We start from the raw sequence: 25,682 nt of genomic DNA, 5'->3' as shown, positions 1-25,682 counted from the left end.
CTTTTCCCCAATATAATCAACTTATTGAACAAATTGGGTCTTTTGTCCAGAGGGTTCCACACTCTGGCTTTGTTTGTCTGTGCTTTTATTTAGTTTCCTAGCCTTATGTTTCCTGTCTGTGAACTGGTTTGTTAGATGGAAAGGTTTGATTTTTTTTGGTAAGAATTCTTCTTAGGTCATGCCTTTGCTGCACTTCAGAAGCCTTAGGATGTTTATTTCCCTCTTTGTGATGCGAAGATTGACCAACCTTTCCTCTGAGATTTCATCCATCGATGATTTTTTTGACAAAAACAACTATTTCATTGGGGATTATTAAATTGTGATTTTTCTGTTTCAACAGTTTTTTTCACACTTATTAGCTAGAATTCCTCCGTAAAGCAGGACTTTCTTTTAAAGTTACTTTAATAACCTAGTCTAATTGAAATAATTTTATTTATGCTATTTGTTCTTCACTAACCCCAATTTTTCATAAAATAGTTCCCAAAAAATTAATCCTGGAAGCTTGCCAGGAATTCATGTCAAGTTTTTCAGTCTATACACAGTTTACGCTTTTACTTTTGGCAAGTTTGGTTATTTGGTAATTTTGGGCATGTGTCCCACTCCTCAGAAATGGCCTTCAGGGGTCCTATGGCCAATGTGCCCTTATTTAGGACCATTTAAGGTGGGCATAAGGACTTGCACTCATTCTAAGGCAAGTAGTTATTCTTTTAGTATCTTTCTCATATTAGCGTTTGTCCTGCCATTCTCAACTTGAAGGTCATGATTATTGATGGAGAAATAAAAGCTTTTTGATGATAAGTAATTTTATGGCCCCCCTGCCATCTGTTGAAATTACCAAATTCATTTGTTGGGACTTTTGGGAAAAAATAGCAAACCAAACCAAATCAAGTAACAGCAACAACAAAACTAACCCCCCCAAAAGAACCCCACAAAAAACAAAGCATAGTAGGAGGAACACTCAACACCTAGTTTAAGACATAAAATATTACAGACAGAATTAAATCCCTTTTGTAACCCTTCCCCTTCCTTATCAGATACTACCCTGGTTTTGATATTATTATGCCCATGAATGTTTATGTTTTTAGAACATATGTGGGTAGCTTTAAACATTATAAAATGTAATCTACATGTTTTACAAATTTTATACAAATAATTTTTTTTATAGTTTAATAGCAAACTTACAGGAACAGCACCGAAGACAGACAACATTAAAAACATGTACTTGCATGGAGGGCAGCTCAGTTAGAAAAGTATCAGGAATGGACTGAATCTACAGTATTATAAAAATGTTACAAACACCATTTAGTTGCTGTCAATAAGAAATTTACTTATTTGAAAAAAAATCCACATGCTGGCATCGTCCAGTTGTTTCCTGGGCGCTTTACCACAGGTGGATTTGCAAGAGCTGCCATACAGAGAGCCCCGCACTTACCCTTCTCTTCCCTAGAAGAGGCGGTGCTGGCCACTCTGTACGTGCTTTTAAACTTGAAAGGTTTGATTTGATACAGCTTCCATATATGATATAATTATGTATCATATATGTGATGTATATATGCCTCACATATATGATACATAATAATAATATAATGTATATTATATAATTGTATATATATTTGTTTTCATTTTTCGAGACAAGTTTTCTTTATGCCCGGACTGGCCTCAAATTCACAGTATCCTGCTCCAGCCACACTCAGCTTTAGATTCAGTATTTTTGAAGAAATTTTGTGGGGATGTCATGTACTCTGTACTAACATTTATGTCTTGAAATTTGATGTAGCTCATTCACTTTAACGGCCACAGGTCTTTTCCATTCAGTTCTGCTTTTAACCCGATTTTTAAAATTCAACTCAGAAGTTCAGCAGTTGTTTTTTGCCTTTGATTTTATGGATTTGATTTTGTTTTTATGCTTTTTTTAAAAAGAAATAGTTGTTTTCTTGGAATTTTTCTTTCCGAAAGGATAATTTCCCATAACCTTATGGTAGAAAGTTTGTCTTTTTTCTTTTCTTCTTCTTCTTTTTTTTTTTTCAGTATTGGGGGTTTAAGTCAGGACCTCACACCAGTCACTGTACCACTTGAGTTACTTCTCCAGTCCCCTCACCTTTCTTTCGTGGTGCTGGAGAGTGAACACACATGCTAGGCAACCACTCTACCACTGAGTTTCACCTCAGCCCAAACTATATTTTCTCATGTAGGAAAGAATAATCTAAAAAAGCATTTGCTACACAGAATAAACTTAAACGCATATTATTTTTTAAAAATTTTATTTTATCATTTTCACATTTACTTACATGTGTATACATTATTCTCCCCACCCCCCAGGCAGAATCTGTTCCGCCCTTTTGTTCTTCCATTTTGTTGAAGAAAAAACATAAAAGATAATAAGAAAAGCATGGCAGTTTTGCTAGTTTGAGATGAAGATAGCTATACGTGTGTTGTTTCCATGCATATGTGTATTACAACCCAAACTGGTTCATCTCTACCAGACCTCACTACTTCCTTGTCCCCTTCCTATAGTGGGCTTTCTGTCAGTTTAAGATTACTATACTTGCTCCTTTATAGTGAGCACATCAACCACATTCAAGTTTTTGGTTTCCTTCCCATTCCCTATCCCATCCGTGCATGGTCTTCCCTTAGTGTGACCCATGTCAAATAATACTGCAATAATGTTACTGCATATTATTAGTGGAAAGAAATCAATCTTAAATGACTACACACTGTACGCTTCTAAATATGTAATCTTTGAAAAGCCAAAACTCTGGGGACAGTAAAAAGACCAGTGATTGCTAGACTTAGAGGGAAGGAATGATGAATAGAGGGAGCACAGGGGATTTTTTAAGGTGAGGAAAACATTCTATATGATACTATAATCATGGATGCATATCATTATACATTTGTCCAAATCCACAGAATGTACACCACCAAAAGTAAATTTTTATGTTATACGTGATACATCAGGTAGGTTCATCGGTTGTAACAAATGTACCACTCCTTTTGGATATGCTGATTGTTTGGGAGGGGCATGCATTGTAGGAGCTAAGGGTACCTGGAAGTCTCTGTATCTTCAGTTCAACTTTTCTATGTAACTAAAACTTTTTAATAATATCTTTTAAAAAACTTTTAAATATATCTTTTTTGCTTAACCTTATTAGTTTGAACACTTTCTGTTCAAGTTTCTGCTGTTAAACATGATAGTGAAATATAGTATAATGAAGCTACATTATAGAAAAATACCATATATTGGAAATACATTTTGGAAAACTGCATTCTTTATGTGCGTGCTTGTGGGGCTTCATAACTCTGAAAATTATAACACATTTAAATGTGACACAAGCTACTTCGAAGAAGCAAATGCTGGTATCAGTGAAAACCGTTTTGCAACGATTTTTTTCAGACTCATTCATTTCATCCATTCAATAAGCACTAATAGCAACTGTCCTGAGAGTATGGAATACAGGAGTGGACAAAATAGGCAAAAGTCCCTTGGAGTTTATGCTCATTCTTATTAACTCGTGCTTCCATTTTCTCTCTTTCTTTTCTCCAGTCGTATGCTGTTGAGGTCCGAGGTCGACCACCCCTCCGAGGAACAAAAGACACTCACGATAATGTAAGCCACAAAGCGAGGTTTATTTTCCAGCCAGCTGGGGTCTGGGTATCCGCCCCACGCAGCGGGTTTCAACGAGGACCCAGAATGCAAAGTTCAGGCTGCTTTTATACTTTTTAAACATTAGTCAGGGTCACACAGCAATTTTTATGGCCCCTGGGGTCACATATTTCTGATATCACCCACATGCTGGTGGTGGGGCAAGATTACTTAAAGATTATTTATCAGGAACTTGATAAACACCAGGTGTCTTAACTCACACCGTTTTAGCAAGATTAACCAGAAACCGTCCCACCTCCCTTAGTTCCAGGAAGTGGCGGCTTGGGTCATGTTAGCCATGGCCGGTTTCAGGCTGAGTGGGCTGCAAGCCTCAACAGTACCCTAACATATGCTAAGGAAGATAAATTTCACATCCAGGCTAACTTGTTCAAGCGTGGCAACAGCCCCAAGCTAGGAACACCGTTTCTCAGTTTCTTCCGGGGTGGACCACAGAGAAGTCCTCCCCGGGTCCTAGATGGGCGAGCAGCCGGTTACCGTGGAGACCGCGGAGGGGAAGCGCTCGCGGCTCTGCGGCCGTCTTGGTTTTGTCGCGTCACCGGAAGCAGCTTCGGGCTCCCTCGGCCCCCTGCCGGGAAGTCAGGACCTGGTAAACCCGAAGGGAAGCTGGGTCCGCGGGCAGGTGTGTCGGGCGGTGTCGCGGGTCCTGGTGGGGTGAGGCGAGGGCGGGGCGGCGTGTGGGTCCCTTCTACCGAGGCATCTTTTTCTTTTCCTCTTCTCCTCTGTTTTTCTCTCTCCATTTGCTTTCCTCCTTTAAGCCATCCTTTAATATTAAACTTTTTTCTCCTTTTTAAAATTTATTCGGCAAACACTTGAATATAGCTCGTGTATTCTGGATCAGGTTTCTTCTGAGTGCTTTGTATATAGGAACTCATATAAAACTGAACTCAGTGGGGGTAGTTTCTATCATTATTCAATTTTTAAATAAGCAACCTTACGCCTTGATAAGATACAGTTACCCACGGTGGCACATCTGGGAAATTGAGGATAACAAAACCTAGACGGTCTAGTGTCCCCAATCTGTGCATTTAATCACAAAGCCTGCCTGCCTGCAGCAATCCTAAAATTCGGATTCGAATTTTAACTTTCTTTCTCTGTGCCAATTTCTGTTCTCTTCACACTGCTTTTGTGTTTTAAAATTATTGATGTTCATGGCTTCTTTTCTGGCTCTCTTTTCTCCTGACCTTTTCTTGCCGGCTAAGAAAGTGAAATGCAGAACGGAGTTGCTGAACCTTCCCCATCTCTCAGGTCACACTGCCAATAGACACAACACAAAGTGCAGGTCCTTGGTGTAAAATGTCGGCTACTCTGGAGAAAACATGTATCTTTGACCTCTGTTCACAGGGGTTTGGCCCACTTGAGGAGGCCTTTCCTGCAGAGGAGAAGGCTCTGAACCATTCTGTCTGGAGACAGTCAGGACTGGATGTGGACACGTGATTCGCCTGGTAGAGAGGAGGTCGTAGGAATGGGAGGAGATGGAGAGCAGACTCTGGATGGAGAACAGGTAACAAGCGGCAGTGTCTTTACTGCCAGGGAAGAGAGTGAAAAATGTGGCTGTCTTAAGGACTAAGACAAGTAGGGCCCAAGCTCCTCAGTTGAGGTTCTTCCTTAATTTCTTTGTTGCTGACTATATCGATAGTGTTTATGGTTGCATGCTTTTGTAGGAAAGACTGTATGAATCTTCTGTCTTCTTTTAAAATAGAATGGAAATTAGTTGATTAAAGCATGATATATACAGTCCTGAAATACCAAGGTGAGATTCCCTTGGAGTATCAATATACAAAAATGAAGGGCAAGAGGGTAAAATAGGTCTTTTCTAGACCAAAAATCGTAGGTTCTCCCTCATATGCAGACATTAGATCAGGGGCAAACACAACAAGGGGATTGGACTTTGATCACATGATAAAGCGAGAGCACACAAGGGAGGTATGAGGATAGGTAGGACACCTAAAAAACTAGATGGCATTTGTTGCCCTCAATGCAGAGAAACTAAAGCAGATGCCTTAAAGCAACTGAGGCCAATAGGAGAAGGGGACCAGGAACTAGAGAAAAGGTTAGTTCGAGAAGAATTAACTTAGAAGGTAACACATATGCACAGGAAATCAATGCAAGTCAACTCCCTGTATAGCTATCCTTATCTCAACCAGCAAAAACCCTTGGTCTTTCCTATTATTGCTTATACTCTCTTTTCAACAAAATTAGAGATAAGGGCAAAATAGTGTCTGCCGGGTATTGAGGGGGTGGGGAGGAGAGGTAGGGGGTAGGGGGGATAAGGGAGGGAGTGGGGGCAGGGAGGAGAAATGACCCAAACATTGTATGCACATATGAATAAAAAAATAAAAATTAAAAAAATAAAAAATAAATAGGTCTTTTATGGAGATAGATACCAGTGTGGGCATAAGGAAAGTGTGAATAAGGGTGAGTATGATAGATGTATTTTGTATTCATATATGGAAATAGAAGAATTAAACATGTGTACTTGTTCTAAGAATGGGGGAAGGAGGATGAAGGAGAACAATGGAAGGGTCTATCTAGATATATTGTAAACACATATGTAAATATTATAATATATGCCCCTGTACAATTATTATATGCTAATGAAATTGAAAAAAAATGAAATGAGAATTAGATTTTCCCTTTTTCTTTAGTCTGGTTCATCCTATATTTCTTACCTTTTGATAACATTTCTACTTCTAGGCTCTGTCCAGTGCCCAGGAAGGGCAGAAGTTGGCTCATGAGATTTTGGCATCAGTCTTGGATTCACCAGTTACCCAACATTGGCCTGTAGTCATCCAGCCTGAAAATGTCATTCCCTTTTCTTGCGTCCTGCAAAAGCGAGATAGGGAGCCAGAAGTCCCATCTTTTTGCTTATGGGGGAGAGTTGTGGCAGTTCAGAGAAAATGAGAACTGGTTTTAGATGTTATACACCTTAGTATTTTAAAAATAGAACTAGTGAAAATTGAATTGTCCTCTAAGTGACTGAAATCCACTTCTTAGCAGATCCTGCAGCACCCCCACCCTGCTGTGGCTTTGGGCACTGATTATCTTATCTCCTGAGGCAGGAGTCAGCAAGTTACAGCCTGCATGTTAAATGGAGCTTACCACTTGTTTTTGTCTCTGAACTAAGAATGGCCTTTTTACATTTTTAAATGGTTGAAGAAAACATCAAAAAAGAATTATGGTATTTTTGTTGCATTTGAAAATTATGAAATTTATATCATAATTGTCCATAAAGTTTATTGCAATATAGCCATGCTCATGTTTATAGATTGCCTTTATGGTACAACAACAGAATTGAATAGTGGTGATGGAACTGCCTGGACTGCAAAGCTGTAAATATTTACTATCTGTGCTTTTATAGAAAATCTTTTCCCATCGTCCCTACTCTAGAATGATCCACTGCCCTTTCTTAAAAGTTGCCATGAAGATTGGATTCCATGTTCCCAGCTATTCCATGCTTTATAATTCTGCAGATGCCTTCCCCTAACTGAAAAAACTTATACTGGGCAAGATGTTCTTTCATCAAGAAGGAATCATGAGGGCCAGTCTCTGAGACAACAGCTTCGGGCAGTGCGTGGGGTATCTCCTGGGTCAAATCTCTAAATCTTCAGAATCTTACCTACATCCAAAGCATGAATCTACTCATAGAACATAAGGCAGACATCAGTGGGCCCATAGACTGGCTTCCACCCACAGCATAGCGAGAGTTGTCTTCTTCACACAGTCTATTTTTTTGTTGGTATAGTCCTTTTCTCCAGAGGAGGCCTGGAAAGGGCTGTCCCTTTGGACCTGCCTGATTAATTTAGGCAGGGCTTCCCTACTTAGGATGCTGTTTCGGGGCAGTAAGAGAAAACCTAGGCCTCTGGGTGAAAATGGAGTTGTTCCATCTCTTACTAGGGGCTTTCACTGGTGGTGGTGGTGGTGGGGGTACAGATACCAGAGAGATATAAGTGAGGAGAGGTGGACAGCTGCATGCCAGGAACTTTGTATATGAACCTGGTCTATCCCCATAGCACCTCTTTGTCAGCTTAAGAAACCAAGAGTCAGAGCAGCAATGTCAGTTTTATAGTTCTAGAGGCAGAACCAAAGTCTGAGCTCCTGTTTCTCTGCTTCAGAGGTCTGCTCTTTCTACTGATGGCATAGATTGGATTTGGAATTTGCAGAGGGTAAGTGATTTACCATTGTCTTAGGCCTTTCTTATAGTCAAATTTGAGGGAAAAAAAAAAAAACCTTACCAAGTCTCCTGAGAATATGTACTGTTTTGAGAAAGTGCAGAAATATTAGGAAGTTAGTCTGAGTGTGGTAATACACATCTGTAATCTCAGCATTTGGAAGGCAGAGGTAGGAGGACCTTGAGTTCAGCTACATATTGAGACCTTGTCACAAAACCAAACCAAAACCAAAGCCAAACAACAACATTAGGAAGTTAAGTGTTTTTCATTGAGTTGATCAAGATAAGAAGTGTAGTCTGAGTAGAAATACCAAAATGCAATTTGAAGGAGTCACCCCAGGTGAGTGAAGTGGAGCTGAGAAAATGCCTGGAGAGGGTTTGGGGAGGTTAGGAATAGCTATAATAGAAAAATCGACCGTAACTACCTCAAGACAATTTGCATGGACTTGTTACTGTCTGTACTAATGTTTGGTCAGGAAGTTCTGCCTACTCTTAACCAAGGAATTAGCTACTTAAGAACCTGTGCATACTCTAATTGGAAAATGCTTGGGAAATCTTCCTGCACCTCATTTTTATTCAGTGAGAACATAGTGATAATAAATAGAACAGTTATGCCTAAATAGCTTACTGCTATTATAAGACTTTAATTATAAAGTTTATCTTGTGGTTTATTGAGAAGGAAGGAATCTAGCATAGATAACTTGAAAAAAGAGTTGTACATGCCATGGTTTCCCTTGTGAAAGATAAATCAGGCTGAGGTGTCGTGAAGGCCATGGGACCTCCAGCTACCAGGCTAGAGGGGGGTCACGTAGGTGACGTCTACATTTCTAACACTGGTTTCTTTTCTTTTTTAATTTAAAAATTTTTTTATTGTTGTGGTGATTGGGGGTACATGGTGTCATTTTTTTTCTTTTATTATTCATATGTGCATACAAGGCTTGGGTCATTTCTCCCCCCTGCCCCCACCCCCTCCCTTACTACCCACTCCGTCCCCTCCTTCTCCCCCCCACCCCCTCAATACCCAGCAGAAACTATTTTGCCCTTATTTCTAATTTTGTTGTAGAGACAGTATAAGCAATAATAGGAAGGAACAAGGGTTTTTGCTGGTTGAGATAAGGATAACTATACAGGGCATTGACTCACATTGATTTCCTGTGCGTGTGTGTTACCTTCTAGGTTAGTTCTTTTTGATCTAACCTTTTCTCTAGTTCCTTTGTGTCATTTACAAAGGTTCTTACAGTATATCAAATATATCATACTTGAGTTCACCCCCTAATGCTGGTTTCTTCATGGTGCACTTAAAAAGATCACAGTTTGCATATCTGACCTTTTATTTTTAGCATGTTCCTGCTTTCAGTCATGTTCTCACTGCAGTGATTGTAGAAGTCCTGAGGTCTGTCTGTTTAAGGAGCTGATTGTTCTGGGTTAGAGGCACTGGTTAGAGACCTACTTGACTTTTCTATCTTCCCCACCAGCCTTGAGTAGTCAGTTGCCAACTGACTTTGTCTTTTGAATAGTTTGCATGTCTTCTTTGTTCCATACCAGCCAGGTTACTGTCATCTGCTACCACCATTACTGCAAAGGTGTCATCTTTAGAGAATAGTGTGTGTGGAAAATTGATGTCTTCTCTGTGTGTTATTAAATTATATGTATAGATGAATGCATATAGTGTCTTTAAGTTAGTCAGGATTTTTGCTTTTAAAGGTTGGTTTATGTTCTCAATGTTCACATCTCAGACATTAAGGTTAATTTCATAGGCAATTAGAACACTGACCTACAATCTTTTTATTCAGGGAGGGATTGTCTTAACAGATACGACTTTTAAGAAGTTATTTATTCTGGGAGGGGTTGTTCTTAACAAATACAGATTTTAAGATATAGACTTTTGCCACAGAAAAAAATGCACATAGGCATGCACACACAATTTTGAACTGATTTAGAGGGATTCATGTATGCCCAGTGTAGCTTACTGATGGCTGTCAGGTTAAGAGCTCCTGAGTATAGCAAGCAAGTAGGTATAGCAAGTAGGGTCTTTAGACTTTAGAAAGTTCATTACTAACTTCATGTGAATCTCAAACATTTTTGCTTTTATTTTCACCATCGTATCTATAATTCCAGTTATTTTTATGGTTTTACTCAGAAACCTGGATACTGAGGATAGAGCGGGCAACTTGATCTGAGATCGTCGTTACTAAATGAAATTTTTTATCTTGAGTAAGAAATGAATCTGAAACTTCAGTCATGAGGTGAGCAAGGTATCTTGAATAAAACCCATTTATTAAAAAATTTATTGGGCATCTACTATGTGCCAGGTACTATTCTAGTGCTGGAGACCTAACAGTGTACAAAATAAAGTTCCTTCCCTCAGGAGCTTATATTGTAGTGGAAAAGCTAGAAAACAAATGTGTGTGTGTTTGTGTGTGTGTGTGTGTGTGTGTGTGTGTAGAAATAAAGGGGGGTATATGTGATGATGAGTTCGGGAGAAGATGGGATGGTAGATAAGATTGTCAGAAAGTCTTCTTTATGGTGTCTGTTAAAACAATGGTAAAGATACAAAGGTTTGAATTAGCTTTTCATCACTATAACAGAATTCTTAACACAGGCTACTTGTGAAGAAAAGGAGGTTTGTTTAGCTCACAGCTTTGGAGGTTCAAAGGCATGGTGCTTGCTTTGGCTCAGATCTGGTGAAGACCTCTCTTGGCACAGTGGATTGCAAGGGCAGGTACATATCAGAGCAAGCAGTCATGTCTTGAGTCAGGAAGCAGAGAGAGCATGGGCTTGCTCCTTTTAAACAATCCTCTCATGAGAACTCAAGGAGTGGCATAAAATCTACCAAGGAAGTCACATGAGGAGTACCTTAGCCCCCAGTAACCAAAGCTCCACCTCCTAAAGGTTCTTCCACCTCCAGTAGCACCATCCTGGGGACCAAGATTTAACATGAAAACCTTAGGGGAAACACAATTAGTCCATCTCCAAACTATGGGGGAGGGGCAATGATCAGAGTATATGCATTTGTTTCTATATTTTGCCATATTTCTACAATGGACTATTTAGTCATTGGGAAAAAGGATGTAAAATATCCTATGGGTAAAAAAAAAACCCTATATTTTTCCTATTGTAGTTACCGATTTTGCCATCAATAGTTTGTTAGATAACACTTACTCAGAGAGAATGGCCACGATGTAATGTGGCAGTCCAGTTCCTCACGATGGTGGAACATAAGGCACCCTATTCCAGGTCAGATGATAAAGACAGAGAAATAAATAGACAAATAATTGCTTGTGGCTGGAAAGGGTAGGATTGACTAAGTGAAAAGTTCTTCCTCAGAGTCAAGTTTTCACCTGAGGGGAGATAAGGATGTCACACACACATTCTTAGAAATAATGTATTAATTTTGTCAGGTGAGGTGAGGCTGTTTGGCTTCAGCCCTCAGACAATTTCTTACTGGGGAGTTTTGTTAGATAATTAGACAAAGGGAGATTTTTATTTGGGAAATTCTATTTTTTAGAATAGTAATAGTAACATGCTTGAAAATGTATGGAAAAGATTGATGAAATTAAAAAATTCTAAACTGTTGGTGCAATTGAGGAGTCACTGCAGGCTCTCATCTGGGGCAGCTTCACATGGGCTCTTGAACCGTTATTTTAGACTAAAATGTAGGACTTATGTAGGATCCATATATCCTGGAGAGGACAAGCTTTCAGTTGTAGGATCTCCTCCTCCTCTTGCTTATTTCTTTCTCTCTCTCTTTGTCTCTCCCTTATTCCCCTCTCTGCAGTACTGGGGCTTAAATTTAGGGCTTTGCACTTGCTAGGCAGATGCTCTAGCATTTGAGCCATGACCCCAGTCCCAGAAAAATGCCACTGGAATTAAAAAAAAATTCACTCCCTCCATTATTCTCCTTTATTACTCCTACCCCCATTCCTGAAATAGTTTTAGCAGGTCTCATTTTTCCATTTTCATACATGAGTACATAATATTTCCACCACATTCACCCTCTTACACCTCTCCTTATGTCCTCCTCCTCCCAGTGGTGCCAACCTCAGAAAGAATCTGTTTTACTTTCCTATTCTCTGCTTTTTAAGAAAGACAATTTTGTTTCTTTAAGATAGATATACAGGGAATTTTATTGAGCTATTTCCATGTATATACATATCATAACCCAAATTGGTCCATCCCCTGTATTTTCTCCTTTTTACCTTAGTCCTCTTCTTGCCATTGGAATTAGGATAGGGATTGTATATACAAGTGTATATATATATATATATATATATATATATATATTTTGTGATACTTGGATTTTGAACTCAGGACCTCATGCTCCCTAGGCATACGTCCAGCAAGGCCTGCTTTTCTTGATAGTCCCTTGTACACTTGAAGCAAATACTAAGCAATTCATCCTTCCATTCATAGAACACTTACTGAGTATATTTTACTAAGTATATTTTAAGTGTCAGGTAGTTGAACTGGGCAGTAGAATATGGAATTGAAGGCTGTTTAGCTCTGACCCTTGAGGCACTTCAGTCTGATTGGGAGAAAAGAAAGTGTGTGGCATTAGTCCATAGTGACAGAAACATGCATAGGATGCATAGGAGTTGGGACAGAGATATAATTGGGATAGATTTGGTGTTTGTGGATGAGTAGGTAGATAGGAAACATAAGAGAGAAGGGTTTATGGCTTGGGTGACTGGATAGTAGAGCTACTCACTAAGTTTTGTAATATAGCATTAATAAGTGATCAATTTGGATTCACATGAGATTGTATGTCTACAGGTATACATGTGAAGATGTACATTTTACTTAGGACCTAAGTTTTGAATTTGGTAAAGAGATCTGGGCTAGAAATATGAATAGGAGAGTCATTTGCTCAAGTTAAAACCACAACTGTAATTGAGGTCATTTAAGGAGAAGGTGTAGAGTGAGCAGAGCATATGTTACAGAGGTCAGAGGGGTACAAAACTACACTGGTGGTTGGGGGCTGAGGTGCTACAAAAGTGCTTGAAGGAAGAGCCAGAGGGAACCTGGAATGTGATTACTGAAGTTGATGCCTCAGCTCTGAAAATACAACTATTCAGACCTGGAGAGAGACTACTAGGGGTTCCGGGATAGCTGATAAGTCACAGTGTAGTATCTGTGCAGATACTGGGTAACTTTAGTTTGTGTGCGTATGTTTTTTTTTTTTCTTCAGTTACTAGGGTTTGAACTCAGGGCTTCTTGCTTTCTATGCAGATGCTCTACCACTTGAGCCAAACCTCCAGACCTTACTTTAGGGTTTGAACAGGTTCCTAAGCATCAGGAGATATGAAAGGAACATGGATTGATTGTGGGCTAAGGTAATTTGATTGGGAGGGTATTTGGAGAAGAGGAGATTAACAGTAAATTAGCAAAACAGCCAGTGAGTGATGCTAAGAGTTCATAATGAGCTAGCCAAACCAAAGGTGTGAAAAGTAAGTTCTCCAAGGAACCTATTAAAATACTAGATTTCTGTAAGTCTTTTTGAGTAGCAAATGACTTCATTCATTACATGCAACTTGTATGTAGTTTATAGCTTGGTATCTTTTCAAATTGTAGAAAAGGCTATGGTACAGTAGACATAGAGGGGAAAGGGTTTGGTAAGAAAAATAAAGGCGGTAAATTGCTGAATACTAGGATGTAGTTAATTCCAGAAGTTTGGCTTGAGAAGAGTCTTTGAATTTTTTTGATCGTCAGTATCAAAGATAAACACAGCCTGACATAAGTTATAGTAGTGAAAACACTTTACACAGTAACTACTGACAGTAGGAGAAAATTCTGGGCTCTATTCTAATTTGGGTATCTTAAAGGGAGTGACTATGGAGATTCAGAAGAGTCAGAAGTGAAGAAGTATAATGGATTATTCAGTATATGCAAGATTAAGTTGGCTATGTTTGCTGGTTGGCAGTTATCAAAGTTAAGATTCTGTCTTGCCATGCATTCTGGAAGACAGAGGCCTTACCCTTGATGATTACATTTTCAAGGCATGGCTCTCAGGTCCTCCAGAGATGCTTCTGAATTGCAGGAGATAATACTTACAATTGTAAGCCCTTTTTAGTAAATGCTATAAGAAGGGGAGGTTGGAGCCTAATCACCAGGTGTTAGTGAGAATAAATAGTAAATTTTCCTAGCAGTTTTGGGGTTTCTCAGGCATTTTAATGGGAGGTGGGATGAACTGGGGCCATCCTAGAGACAGATCTTATGTTGGTAGAAGCCATGCTAGAGTTTGATCAAGACTTTTATTGCAGGGGTTGGATGGAGTTGTTAGTACCGTAGTTCTGCTGTTCTCTACTTCAGTAAGTTGCAAAAGGAAAATAATGGCCACCTGGCCAGTGAGCTGTTTGCTTGAGGGCTGTTCCAAAAGACCATAATTTTCACAGACTTCTCAGGAGATGTGCTATGAATTGTGGGTGGGGGAGAGAATAGGGATTGGAAGTTTAGGATATGAGTAGAAGAGGGAAGGTGTATTCCAGATGGTAGGAACACTGTGAATAAATATTAGAGGGAAAGCCCTAGGTTATAAATGTAACATGTGCTGAATTTCATAGAGTAAAAGCTCCAACATAATCACTCTGCATTAAGAAACAGAACATTTGCCTGACCCTCAGAAGCCTGCCACTTGGTGAATCCTTCTCTCTGCCTTCCTTGCCCCGCTTTAGCTAACAGCTTTCCTCAATTCTAACATGACTGATTAATTTTGCCTGTGTTTGAGTTGTAAATAAAGGGAGTGAAACAATATGTCCTCTTTTGTGTTTGACTTCTTTCACTCAATGTTTTATTTGAAAGTTAATTCTTTTGTAATTAGTTGTTAGTTATTCATTCTCATTACTTATTCCACTGTGTGAAACTATCACATTTTATTCTTATAAACTGAAAGGAGATTTGAGTTTTCAGAATTTGATTATTGCAGTGCTGCTATCAGCATTTTTGTGTGAAAATAGGCATGTATTTCTTTTGTGTGTATTTTTTTCCTTCCATTCTTTTTTTTTCTTTTATTCATATGTTCATACAATATTTGGGTCATTTTTCCCCCCTGCCCCCTCCCTTACCCCCCCTCGTCCTCTCCCTCTTTCCCCCTACCCCCTCACTACCAGGCAGAAACTATTTTGCCCTTATCTCTAATTTTGTTGAAGAGAGATTATAAGCAATAATAGGAAGGACCAAGGGGGTTTTTGCTAGTTGAGATAAGACTAGTTATACAGGGAGTTGACTCATTGCTTTCCTGTACAGGTGTGTTACCTTCTAAGTTAATTCTTCTTTTCTCTAGATCCTGGTCCCCTTCTCCTATTGGCCTCTGTCGCTTTAAAGTATTTGCACTAGTTTCTCTGCATTGAGGGCAAAAAATGGTATCTAGTTTTTTGGGTGTCTTACCTATCCTCATACCTCCCTGTGTGCTCTCCCTTTATCATGTGATCAAAGTCCAATCCCCTTGTTGTGTTTACCCTTAATCTAATGTCTGCATATGAGGGAGAACATATGATTTTTGGTCTTTTGGGCCAGGCTAACCTCACTCAGAATGATGTTCTCCAGTTCCATCCATTTACTGGCGAATGATAACATTTCATTCTTCTTCATGGCTGCATAAAACTCCATTGTGTATAAATACCACATTTTCTTAATCCATTTGTCAGTAGTGGGGCATCATGGCTGTTTCCATAACTTGGCTATTGTGAATAGTGCTGCAATGAACATGGGTGTACAGGTGCCTCTGGAGTAACCTGTGTCACATTCCCTTGGGTATATTCCCAGGATTGGGATTGTTGGATCATATGGCAGGTTTATGTTTAGATTTTTAAGAAGCCTCCAAATTTTTTTCCAGAGTGGTTGTACTAGTTTGAATTCCTACCAGCAGTGTACGAGGGTTCCTTTCTCCCCACATCCTCACCAACACCCATTGTTCAAAATGTTTCAAATGATGGCTATTTTAACAGGGGTGAAATGGAATCTTAGTGTGGTTTTGATTTGCATTCCTTTATGGCTAGAGATGGTGAGCATTTTTTCATGTGTTTTTTGACCATTTGAATGACTTCTTTTGAGAAAGTTCTATTTAGTTCAGTTGTCCATTTCTTTATTGGTTCATTAATTTTGGGAGAGTTTAATTTTTCAAGTTCCCTGAATATTCTGGTTATCAGTCCTTTGTCTGATGTGTAGCTGGCAAATATTTTCTCCCACTCTGTGGGTGGTCTCTTCAGTTTAGAGACAGTTTCTTTTGTTGTGCAGAAGCTTTTTAGTTTAATGAAGTCCCATTTATACTTTTTCTTAGTTGCTGAGCTGCTGGAGTTCTATTGAGGAAGTCCTTGCCTATACCTATTACTTCCAAAGTGTTTCCTACTCTTTCCAGTACCAGCTTTAGAGTTTGGGGTCTGATATTAAGATCCTTGATCGGTTTTGAGTTAATATTGGTATAGGGTGGTAAACATGGATCTAGACTGCTAACCAGTTTTCCCAGCAGTTTTGTTGAAGAGGCTGTCTTTTCTCCATCATATAGTTTTAGTGCCTTTGTCAAACATAAGTTGGTTATACTTGTGTAGCTTCATATCCAGGTCCTCTATTCTGTTCCACTGGTCTTCATGTCTGTTTTTCTGCCAGTACCTTGCTGTTTTTATTGCTATTGCTTTGTAATATAGTTTGAAGTCAGGTATTGTGATACCTCCAGCGTTGTTCTTTTTACTGAGTATTTCCTTGGCTATTTGTGGCCTCTTGTGTTTCCAAATAAATTTAACAGCTGATTTTTCAATCTCTTTGATGAATGTCATTGGGATTTTGATGGGAATTGCATTAAACATGTAGAGTGCTTTTAGGAGTATAGACTTTTTTTGTTACCTCCATTTAAAAAATTTTATTCATATGTGCATACATTGTTTGGGTCATTTCTCCCCCCTTCCCCTCTTACCCCCCCACTCCCTCCCTTACTGCCACTTACCCCTCGCTACCAGGCAGAAACTATTCTGCCCTTATCTCTAATTTTGTTGAAGAGAGAGTATAAGCAATAATAGGAAAGACCAAGGGTTTTTGCTAGTTGAGATAAGGATAGCTATACAGGGAGTTGACTCGCATTGATTTTCTGTACATGTGTGTTACCTTCTAAGTTAATTCTTCTCAAACTAACCTTTTCTCTAGTTCCTGGTCCCCTTCTCGTAATGGCCTCAGTTGCTTTAAAGTATCTGCTTTAGTTTCTCTGCATTGAGGGCAACAAATGCCATCTAGTTTTTTAGGTGTCTTACCTATCCTCATATCTCCCTTGTGTGCTCTCGCTTTTATGTTGTGATCAAAGTCCAATTCCCTTGTGTTTGCCCTTGATCTAATGTCCACATATGATTGAGAACATACGATTTTTGGTCTTTTGGGCCAGGCTAAACTCACTCAGAATGATGTTCTCTAATTCCATCCATTTACCTGTGAATGATAACATTTCGTTCTTCTTCATGGCTGCATAAAATTCCATTGTGTATAAATACCACATTTTCTTAATCCATTTGTCAGTAGTGGGGCATCTTGGCTGTTTCCATAACTTGGCTATTGTGAATAGTGCTGCAATAAACATGGGTGTGCAGGTGCCCCTGGAGTAACCTGTGTCACATTCTTTTGGGTATATCCCCAAGAGTGGTATTGCTGGATCATATGGTAGATCAATGTTTAGATTTTTAAGTAGCCTCCAATTTTTTTTCCAGAGTGGTTGTACTAGTTTACATTCCCACCAGCAATGTAAGAGGGTTCCTTTTTTTCCCCGCATCCTCACCAACACCTGTTGGTGGTGTTGCTAATGATGGCTATTCTAACAGGGGTGAGGTGCAATCTTTGTGTGGCTTTAATTTGCATTTCCTTTATTGCTAGGGATGGTGTGCATTTTTTCATGTGTTTTTTGGCTATTTGAATTTCTTCTTTTGAGAAAGTTCTGTTTAGCTCCCTTGCCCATTTCTTTATTGGTTCATTAATTTTGGGAGAATTTAGTTTTTTGAGTTCCCTAATATTCTGGTTATCACTCCTTTGTCTGTTGTGTAGCTGGCAAATATTTTCTCCCACTCTGTGGGTGGTCTCTTCAGTTTATAGGCCATTTCTTTTGTTGAGCAGAAGCTTTTTAGTTTTATGAAGTCCCATTATGTCTATGCTATCTCTCAGTTGCTGAGCTGCTGGGGTTCCTTTGAGAAAGTTTTTGCCTATATGTATTAATTCCAGTGTATTTCCTACTCTTTCCTGTATCAACTTTAGACTCTGTTGTCTGATATTAAGATCTTTGATCCATTTTGAGTTAATATTGGTATAGGGTGATATACATAGATCTAGATTCAGTTTTTTGCAGACTGCTAGCAGTTTTTGTTGAAGAGGCTTTCTTTTCTCCATCATATATTTTTAGCGCCTTTGTCAAAGACAAGTTGGTTATAGTTATGTGGTTTCATATCTGGGTCCTCTATTCTGTTCCACTGGTCTTCATGTCTGTTTTTGTGCCAGTACCATGCTGTTTTTATCGTTATTGCTTTGTAATATAGTTTGAAGTCAGGTATCGTGATACCTCCAGCATTGTTTTTTTTACTGAGTATTTCCTTGGCTATTTGTGGCCTCTTGTGTTTCCATATAAATTTAACAGTTGATTTTTCAATCTCTTTGATGAATGTCATTGGGATTTTGATGGGAATTGCATTAAACATGTAGATTACTTTTGAGAGTATAGACATTTTTACTATGTTGATTCTACCAATCCATGAGCATAAGAGATCTCTCCACTTTCTATAGTCTTCCTCAATGTCTTTCTTCAGAAGTTTATAGTTTTCCTTGTAGAGGTCGTTCACATCCTTTGTTAGGCTTACACCTAGGTATTTGATTTTTTTGAGGCTATTATAAGTGGAATTATTTTCATATATTCTTTCTCAGTTTGTTCATTGTTAGTGTATAGAAATGCTAATGATTTTTCTATATTGATTTTATATCCTGCTACCTTGCTATAGCTGTTGATGGTGTCTAGAAGCTTTTGAGTAGAGTTTTTTGGGTCTTTAAGGTATAGAATCATATCGTCTGCAAATAGGGATATTTTGACAGTTTATTTACCTATTTGTATTCCTTTTATTCCTTCTTCTTGCCTAATTGCTCTGGCTAGGAATTCCAGTACTATGTTGACTAGGAGTGGAGATAGTGAGCATCCTTGTCTGGTTCCTGATTTTAGAAGGAATGGTTTCAGTTTTTCTCCGTTAAGTATAATGCTGACTGTAGGTTTGTCATATATAGCTTTTATAATGTTGAGGTACTTTCCTTCTATTCCTTGTTTTCTTAGAGCTTTTATCATGAAATGATGTTGGATCTTATCAAAGGCTTTTTCTGCATCTATTGAGATGATCAAGTGGTTTTTGTCTTTGCTTCTGTTAATGTGGTTTATTACGTTTATTGATTTTTGTCTGTTGAACCACCCCTGCATTCCTGGGATGAAGCCTACTTGGTTGTGGTGAATGATCTTTTTGATGTGTTGTTGAATTCGGTTTGCCATTATTTTGTTGAGGATTTTTGCATCAATGTTCATTAAGGAGATTGGCCTAGAGTTCTCCTTTTTGGAGGTATCTGCCTGGTTTTGGGATAAGTATAATACTGGCTTCATAAAATGAGTTAGGCAGTTTTCCATACCTTTCTATTTCGTGGAATAGTTTAAGGAGGGTTGGTATTAGTTCTTCTTTAAATGTCTGATAGAATTAAGCCTAGAATCCATCAGGTCTTGGACTTTCTTTTTTGGGAGACTCTTGATTGCTGCTTCAATTTCATTTTGTGTTATAGATCTATTCAGGTGATTAATGTCCTCTTGGTTCAGTTTTGGATGATCATAAGTATATAGAAATCTGTCCATTTCTTCAAGATTTTCAAATTTATTTGAATATAGGTTCTCAAAGTAGTCTCTGATGATTTCTTGGAGTTCCATGGTGTTTGTTGTTATCTCCCATTTTGCATTCCTGATTTTACTGATTTTTTTTTCTCCTCATTATAGTCATGTTTGCCAGGGGTCTATCGATCTTGTTTATTTTTTCAAAGAACCAACTTTTTGTTTGATTAATTCTTTGTATGGTTTTTTTGGTTTCTATTTCATTGAGTTCAGCTCTTATTTTTATTATTTCTCTCCTTTTGTTTGCTTTGGAATTTGCTTGTTCTTGTTTTTCTAGGAGTTTGAGATGTGTCATTAGGTCATAGATTTGAGATTTTTCAGTCTTTTTAGTATATGCACTCCTGGTTATAAACTTTCCTGTCAGGATTGCCTTTGCTGTGTCCCATAGGTTCTGGTAGGTTGTGTTTTCATTGTCATTGACTATAGGGACCTTTTACTTTCCTCTTTTATTTCATCAATGACCCATTGTTCATTAAGCAATGAGTTATTCAGTTTCTACCTGTTTGCATGTTTTTTGTCTTTATTTTTGTTGTTGAGTTCTAGTTTCATTGCACTGTGGTCAGATAGAATGCCTGGTATAATTTCTATTTTCTTATATTTGCTGAGGCTTGCTTTGTGCCCTAGGATATGATATATTTTGGAGAAGGTTCTGTGGGCTGCTGTATATTGTGTAGAAGTTGGATGAAATGTTCTGTAGACATCAGCTAGGTCCATTTGGTCTATGGTGTGTTTTAGATCTAGGAATTCTTTATTGATTTTTTGTTTGGATGACCTATGTATTGATGATAGTGGGTTGTTAAAGTCTCCCATGACCACTGTGTTGGAGTTAATATATGCTTTTAGGTCCTTCAGGGTATGTTTGATGAAATTGAGTGCATTGACATTGGGTGCATATAGGTTGATAATTGTTATTTCCTTTTGGTCTATTTCCCCTTTTATTAGTATGGAATGTCCTTCTTTATCTTGTTTGATCAATTTAGGTTTGAAGTCTACTTTGTCAGAGATAAGTATTGCTACTCCTGCCTGTTTTTGGGGGCCATTGGCTTGGTGAATCTTCTTCCAGCCTTTCATCCTAATCATATGCTTATTTCTATTGATGAGATGGGTCTCCTGTAAGCAACATATTGTTGGATCTCCCTTTTTAATCCTGTTTGTCAGGCGGTGCTTTTTGATGGGGGAATTAAGTCCGTTAACATTAAGTGTTAGTATGATAGGTATGTGGTGTTTCCTGTCATTTAGTTGTCTTAGCTGTTTGAGGGTTTGATTGTGTGTAGCTAAATTGATGTTACTCTCTACTTTCTTGATTTTTCTTTTCCTGTAGTTTGGTGCTGCCTGTCCTTTCATCGTTATGTTGGGTTTCACTTTCTGTGTGCAGAATCCCTTGAAGTATCTTTTGTAGTGTTGGCTTTGTGGTCACATATTGTTTTAGTTTCTGCTTATCATGGAAGACTTTTATTGCTCCATCTATTTTGAATGGTAGTTTTACTGGGTAGAGTATCCTGGGGTTGAAGTTATTTTCATTCAGTGCCCGGAAGACCTCACCCCAAGCTCTTCTTGTTTTTAATGTTTCTGTTGAGAAGTCTGTGATTTTGATGGGTTTACCTTTGTATGTTATGTTTGTTCTCTCTTACAGCCTTCAGTATTCTTTCTCTAGTCTCTTCTTGTTTTAATGATAATATGTCACGGGATATTTCTATTTTGGTCAGGTCTGTTTGGTGTTCTGGAGGCTTCCTGTACCTGTATGGGCATAGTTTTCTCTAGATTTGGGAAATTTTCTGTTAGTATTTTGTTGAATATATTACGCATTCCTTTTGCTTGCACCTCTTCTCCTTCTTCAATGGGCATGATTCTTAGGTTTGGTCTTTTGATGGAGTCAGTAAGTTCTTGCATTTTCTTTTCACAGGTCTTAGTTGTTTAACTAATAGTTCTTTGGTTTTTCCTTTAATTACCATTTCATCTTTGAGTTCTGAGATTCTGTCTTCTGCTTGTTCTAGTCTGCTGAATTGGCCTTCTATTTTGTTTTGGATTTCTGTTTTGTTCTTTTTTCTGAGGTTTTCTGTATCCTGACTCACTTCCTCTTTAATATTGTCTATTTTCAACCTGATTTCATTTATCTTTTCATTTATGGTGTTCTTTGTTTCACTTTGTTGTTTATACAGTTCTTCTATAGTTTCTTTTATTTGTTATTGTGCTTTCTCAAATTCTCTATTTTTGTTGTCTTGGAATTTTTTGAGTGTCTCCTGTACATTTTGGTTAACCATATCCAGTATCATCTCTATAAAATTCTCATCAATTACTTGCGATGAATGTGGAAAAGCTTTCAGGGTGACCTCAGCTCTCACCCTATGTAAGAGAATCCATAAGGGTGAGAAGCCTTACATATGTGAAGAGAGTGGGAAGGCTTTCAGCCAGAGTTCTGCCATAACCCAACATAAAAGAATCCACTGTGGGGAGAAACCATCCATATATATGTGACCAGTTCCATAAAACCTTCAATGAGAGCTCAGATCTTATTAAACACAGAGAATTCACACTGGAGAGAAACCTTTTGAATGTAGTGAATGCTGGAAGGCCTTTAGTAGCCGTCAGCTCTTTCTCAGTATAAAGGGATTCACAATGGAGGGAAGCCCTATGAGTGCAGTGACTGTGGAAAAGCCTTCAAGACCAGGAATTGCCTTACCATGCATCATAAAATCCACACTGGGGAAAAGCCTTTTGAATGTAGTGACTGTGATAAGGCCTTCCAGTTTAGCCACTGCCTTACCATGCATCAGAGGATCCACACTGGAGAGAAAACCTATGAATGTGCAGAGTGTGGGAGAGCCTTCAGTGGGAATTCAGATCTTACAAAACACAAGAGAATCCACAATGGAGAAAAAGCCTACCCATGCACCAAGTGTGGGAAGGCTTTTAGTTGTAGCTCTCACTTTACCAAACATAAAATTATTCACACTGTGGAAAAACCATATGGCTGTAACCAGTGTGGGAAAGCCTTTGGTGGGAAGTTAGTCCTTACCAAACACAAATGAATCCACACTGGGAAGAAGCCTTATGGAGTATGGAAAAGCCTTCAATTATAGGTCAGGACTTAGGCACCATAAGAAGGCCCATAATGGGGAAAAGCCCTTTGGATGTAATGAGTGTGGGATGACCTTCCATCAAAGTTCAGAACTTAATGTACACAAAAGACTCCACACAGGAGAGAAACCATATATATGTGAAAAGTGTGGGAAAGCTTTCAGAGTGAGCTCAGATCTTAATGGACATAAGACAAGAAAGCATTGTGAAGAGAAATCCCCTGAGTAGTGTCTGCGACCTGCATGGGTGTACTGCGTGAACCTGACTAGGAGCGATGGGGAATGAGAAATAAAGACACACAGACATAGACACACATACATATAAAACAGAAAGTGGGAGATGGGAGGGCTGCACGTTCCTGGTGGGATATGTGAGCGCCTACCTGAGCCAGAGTGTTTATTTTATAGGTCAGTACAAGGAAATGAATCAGATAAAAATCAAGCTGCAACAATTCTTAAATCTAAGGTAAAAGGAATGAGGTCTGGTGGGCTAATTTTCCTAAAGCTAAAGAAGCTTAATTACAACACATCTGTTCTGGAAATCATCAAGGCATGCAGGACACATTATCTAAGGTATTGACTAATCTGGCATCAGAGAGTTTCCTAACAGTTCTGATACTTTATCTGGTTTTGCATCAGGGGGCTGGTATATGGGCACAGCAGGTTGTTTTCTTCAAGGAGATACGGGAAGAAAGGTCAAGATACCAGGTGCTGGGAAAAATATGGTAGGAGAGGATTTGCAAGATCCTACTATGGAGAGGCTCTGCAAGCTCCATTATTTCCCAGTCCAGGGTCCATGCCTAGTCCCCAACAGAGTAGGAAAGTGAGAAATCATTGAGTCCAGTATCATTTCTTTGGCCTCATTCATGTTTACCTCCTTGTAGCACTTGATGCCAAGGAGCCCTTACTTCTTTGAGGGAACTTAATCTTGTATCTTGTCTACTGGTATTCTTACCCTACTTTTCTCCCATATCTCATAATAACTTCTAATGTACTGTATGTTCTATTTATGATATTTATTTATTATGTGTATTGTTTTACCCCTCTGCTAGAATGTAAACTCCATGTAGGCAGTGTCCTTTGTTAGTTGTTTCGTGGTGTATTATCCAAAGCCAAGATACTGCTCTGCTTTTACCTCTATGTAGACATTATGTTTAATGTAAATAAGCCATATACATGTTGTTTCTATATTTGGTTAAATATTTCTAGGCATATCATGGAAAGGGAAAAATAAATTCCTGGATATACCACTGTCTTGCCTGAATGTCTGCATCTTTTTATCTAAGAATGTCAGTAAATAATGTCAATTCTGTATTTAAAATATGTTCTGAATCCATTTCTTACTATCCAGGTCATATCATTGGTCTCCACTGCTTATACTATTGCCTCCCACAGAGCAGCCAACAGTGTTATTTAAAAACGCAAGCCAAGTAATGTTCCTTAAAATTCTCCAATGGCTTCTCATGATTTTAAAATCTCCTTTCAAATAAAACATTTTGTCATATTTGCTTTATCTTTTTCTGAACTATTGAAAATAAGTTGAAGATATGATACCTATCCCTTAAACACTCAGCATGCTTTTCCTGAGTGTAAGCATTCACTTTTCTAATCACAATACCATTTTCATTCCTAACAACAGACTAATAATTCCATAATACATCTAATATACTTAACCTATATTCAAATTTCCATTGCCCTTAAAAATCTTTTATAGCCATTTGTTTCCCATCAGTTAGAACCAACTACATCTCTTTATTTTAACCTAGAACAATGTTATCCAGTGTGGTAGCCACTAGCCACATGTGTCTACTGAGCACTTGAATATGGTTAGTTTGAATTGAAATGTACTGTAGGTGTAAAAAACATTCCAATTTTTATTACATACAGAAAAAAAATCTCAATTCTTATATTGATTAATGTTGAGACAGTATTTTGGATATGTCACTTGAATAAAATGTATAATTAAAATAAAAATTTACTTTTCTAAACATGGTATTTAGAAAACTTAGAAAATACATGTAGCTTGCATTTGTTGCTTACATAACATTTCTATTGGATATTGCAAATCTAGAGTAATCTGTTCTCCTTTCTCCTTCATGACATTGACTTTTTTTTTTTTTTAACTTAGGGCCTCATGCTTGCTTGGTAGGAACTCTACAACATGAGCCATGTTCCCAGAAAATTTCTGTTTTTAGCTACTATTTGTGGTACCTTATTACAGCAACTCTAGGACACTAATAACTCCACATGGTACATATGTTTCCCTTTTTATGTGTCCTGAGTTTTGGGGTATTTTCTATTTTCCCATACAGGAAATGCTTGTTATTGTTGACTGAGTCCTTGGCATCATATGATCTCTTGAGATTAACCATGTGGCAGGTTGATCATTTTGGATCCTTTCTACTTTGCAACAGGCTAAGGCTAATCCTTATAGGAATTTATTTGTATTCCAGGTATAGTTTTGTCTTTTTCCCCTGTCACTAGTACCTCAGCTAATAGCACCACCCAAGGACTCACAATGTCTGATATATTGACATGGGATCTTGTCTAACATCTCAGACTGAGAGACCTGCTTCACTGTAAAGGATATATTATAAAGGACACGATTATGGGATCATCATGCAGAAATGGCCATCCTGTTTCCCCACAGCTTTGCCAACAAAATTTTAAATTACAATATATGTCAGGAGGAAAACACTGGAATTTGGACTAGATGAGAGAGAAACCAGTTGGGGAGTCCTGTTTAGAAAGCTCTTTGTAAACAAAGATACACCTGAATTCTAAAGGTGAAGGATATTGTAGCTGCTAATATGATTGCTGATGTGATTAAAAATCACAGCTTAAGAATAAAACATGAGCCGGCAGAGTGGCTCAAGTGGTAGAGTGCCTGACTAGCAAGCATGA

General features: G+C 38.4%; 1 pseudogene; it reads left to right on the top strand.

Moving 5' to 3' along the window:
• The first annotated feature begins 3,662 nt into the window (after window positions 1–3,662).
• On the top strand, window positions 3,663–24,028 carry LOC109678829 (uncharacterized; annotated as a pseudogene).
• Window positions 24,029–25,682: the final 1,654 nt, after the last annotated feature.

The sequence above is a fragment of the Castor canadensis genome, chromosome 8 (genome assembly GCF_047511655.1).
Source record: "Castor canadensis chromosome 8, mCasCan1.hap1v2, whole genome shotgun sequence".
In the NCBI taxonomy this organism is placed as follows: domain Eukaryota; kingdom Metazoa; phylum Chordata; class Mammalia; order Rodentia; family Castoridae; genus Castor; species Castor canadensis.
Note: the sequence above shows the minus strand (reverse complement) of the source record. Positions and strands in the feature narration are given on the sequence as shown.